The following is a 3,881-nucleotide window of genomic DNA, read 5'->3' on the forward strand; positions in this document are numbered from 1 at the left end:
CATTCCAATTGACAGAAACAGTCTAACTCAGCCTTGGCTGTCAACACTCATTTACATAGTCGGTGTGATTATCAGCTGCCTTTATAAAAGTTTTTCCATAACAATGTGTAATGAGAGGATGAGTATTGGGCTTGGTGCTCTGACAAACTTTGGCCTTTTCTATGGCCATAATCAAGAAACTTCAATACAGGTGGAAAAATCTGATTGTTTCATCATCTTTCTTTTTGAGAAAATACTGCTGAAACAGACCTATAGATTACATAGACCTGTCCAAAGTTACAAAGGAATAAAAAATGAGTTTTATGAGGACTAGATTTTTTTTGACTGGTGTGTGAGTGAACAGTTGTGAAAAATTGTGAAAAATATCAGAATTAAAAGAAAAAATGCGAGAATGTTCATTCATAAATCTGTTTAATATTTACAGGCCACATTGTACAACTGAAATTCAAAATATAAAGATACATTGCAATGAGTTACAGCCTTGCAAAACACATTTCATATGAAATTAGAAAACCTTAAACATTAATTAAAAAAAAGAGAACTTGAACTTGAAATAGCGGGAAAGCACACACTAGGACCCACAAGAGTTCGCATAAATGGAGAACGCATAAAAAAAAGTTGAATAAATACTGTACAAATTAAAGAACTGCGCGATCCAAACCCTGCCCGCAGGCCAGCAAATGACTGTTCAAATCAAGCACATGAACAAACTGACAGTGTAAAACATGGAACAGTCTAGTGTTGTGTGATGGCTACGCAGGGCATGGTTAATGCTCATATGCACCGTTTCTGTGACAGAAACCAAAGTCAAAAACAAACGCACCCTTACGCGCCCCCCCTCCCCCCCAAATATTTCCACACACAGTATAACAAATATACACTTTGGCTGGAGTTCTGGTCAAACAACTAGCACCATAGTAAATGAGGGGTTTGTCACTGAGGACATGTAAAGCAGACATAATGCTTAACTAAGGTTTTCATGAGTCTTTAGCCACACATTGTTCATAAGATAAGTCTCAAAAGCTGCTTGACAAGCTTAGGCTGAGATGAAATTAGTGCAATACATTTTGGCAGGTGGCAGACACAGAAAAGCAGGCGAGAGAGAGATTCCATCCAAGTCTCCACTTCACTGCAAACCCATTTTTTTGGAACTTTTTTTTTGTAGAACTCAAAGCCATCAAGGTAAAACTGACTCGTTCCAATTTCAGCCTGACCCTTTTATCAGAAGCTCTTGAAATAAATATTAAAATAGCCAAAAAACAAACCACTGAAAAAAACAAAACAGTCCAATATGCCCTGAGCAGATCACTTATTTTGACCCCCATGTCATTACGGTAACAGAGAACTAAAGTGACCAGTAGAAAAGTAAAAGCCTGGAAGCTTATGAGAGTGTGTCTTATTGCCTAAAGCCGTTAAGCTAGTAAGTTTCCTGAGAAACTTAAACACATACAGAGTATATTAAAATGAGATCTGGATAGAAAATGTATTAACACAGTTAAAGCCTGTTGGACTGCTGAACGGGGAAGACTATCAGAATTTCACTGCATAACTGTGATGTTTTTATCTGTACGAAACACATCAAAGTTGGGAGTTGCTTCCTTTTCAAGTCTGCTGATTCAGGACCTGAAATGAAATTCAATTCATAAACTGAAAGAAATACTTTGAACAACAATGGTGATAATCCAGTTCACTGTTTGAACTGACTGAAGTGAAACAGAATGGATTCAGGTTGTGAAAACACTGTATGAGGAGTTTTCTGCACCAAGTTTCTGCAAGACTGGAGGTATATGTGAAAAGACACAATGGCTCATTCTAACGCTGGTCACATCTTGTCTTTCAACACCAGTAATGTTCTGTAGCCCCCTGACGGAGAATAACACAAATGAAAACTGACTTGTACTTAATGTAACCACATGACAGTAGATTTTCATTTCTTTTTTTCTTTCTTATTTTTGGCATTCTGGAAGGGACTGAATCTTCAGTTTCTTACTGAATACAGACTGAACTCTTCCACTCCAAACACAACAAAGACTTCACAAAAAAAAACCAAAAAACAAAAACAAATCTGTGAAAACACAAACATTTCTAACGAGTGAAGCTACAGCCACAATTCAAATTCAACTCGTACACTGCTGGGAAAAAATTGCAAAAATGCTCTCTTTTTTCGTGAATTAAGACTTGTCTTACAAAAATAAATACTCTTTCAATTCATTTCTTTTTTTTAAAAAGGTGTGTGAGCAATTACCAAATACACTTCACCACAAAAAAAGGCCAACCCAGCACTCGGTGCCCTTCATAAATGGAAAAATATGATCAAATTTCTTTTTTCTTTCAATACACAGCATCAAATCTGTTTGACGACAATTAAAACGATTCATGTAAAAGACAACATTGCTGCAGCTGTATCCTCATAGCTATGTGAGATGAATCGTTCACCTTTTCCCATTTTCATTTCCTCCCCAACTCCTTTTCACAACCATGTCCTTACCTTAGAACAACTCTTGATCAAGGGTTTATTGCATTCCATTAGCAGTCTTAGATCAATTTCAAAATAATCCTCAGTGTTAAAGAATGAGAATGAGAGAGAGAGAGATGTAACCAACGCTCTCTCATTGATATGTTCAGGTCAGTCAGTTTCCCATCGATGGGACACAAACAAGATCACACCCTTTTACAGAGCTGTTTTAAGGTAGGAACACATCAGTGAAAAAATGAAAGAGAGGTTAAAGCTCCTGGTAAAGCAAGAGGAGAAAACAGACACCAGATGAATAAATGGCAAATGTCTTAAGCAATGACATTTTCGATGAGGTGGCAGAGTTGCATTACTGCAGTGTATCAACATGTGTGCGCTGCTGAATAAAACTGAAGAAACTTGTGAATAAACTAATGAATAAACTTGTCCTCTGGAACAGAAACCCATTCAATTGCATACTATCTATATAAAAAAAAAAAAAGCATCACAAAATACAGTAATCCTTAACCTTTATAAACAATAAATACATCATTCCAAAAAAAACAACAACAAAATAATCAGCAATAACTGTAACAAAAAGCAAAACAAAAACAAAAGAACTTACATAAATTAAGGGGAACATAACTTTGTCTTGTCTCCCAGCACCATTAATGTCATATTCAAAACAAACTCATTTTTGCAACTGTACGGACAGTCTGTGAGTCTCCGCTATGTCCACTAGGTGGCATGAAAGGAGACTTTTTTTTGTTTGTTTGTTTGTTTTTTTCTTTTAAGCTAGTCCAGATGGCAAACACAAATGTATCCATATATTCGGTTCAAAAGTACATCAACTGAATCCAAGTCCACATAAAAATATCCACAAAAATACAATTTTCTGTTATTCTCACAGTTTCTTGGAAACCGAGAGAACACCACCTGGCAATCAACAGAAACACCTCTATTGACGATGGATGAGGGAATAGGTAGTTCAGACATAAAGTTTGGTGATGGACAGATTTGAGGCATTTGTTTTTTCTTCCCCACAGTTATGAAGACTACAGGGGTGTGAGGGGTTGCCATTACCACTCAAATCCCTCAATAACTGGTTTCTCTTATTTCCCCTGCGAGACCATGAGGGGACGAGGAGTGGGCGAAGGCGACAGCACAGCAACAGTAGACAAGGTTAAGCACCATTTTAAAAAAAAAAAAAAAAAAAACGAAAAGCAAAAAAAAAAAAACCACCCACGAACCAGTTCACTGCTCATTCGCCATTGCCATCACGTTTACAGGTCATACACAATACCACTTAATGCTCCAAACGTCACAGAGCAAGAGGTGGCTTTTCCATATACTGGTCTTGGCTTGTGCAGAATACATTGGCCTTTTAGCATCCATGTGTGATTGGTGGAGCTTTTTGTTTTGTTTTGTT

Source organism: Chanos chanos, chromosome 1, assembly GCF_902362185.1.
Source record: "Chanos chanos chromosome 1, fChaCha1.1, whole genome shotgun sequence".
NCBI lineage: Eukaryota > Metazoa > Chordata > Actinopteri > Gonorynchiformes > Chanidae > Chanos > Chanos chanos.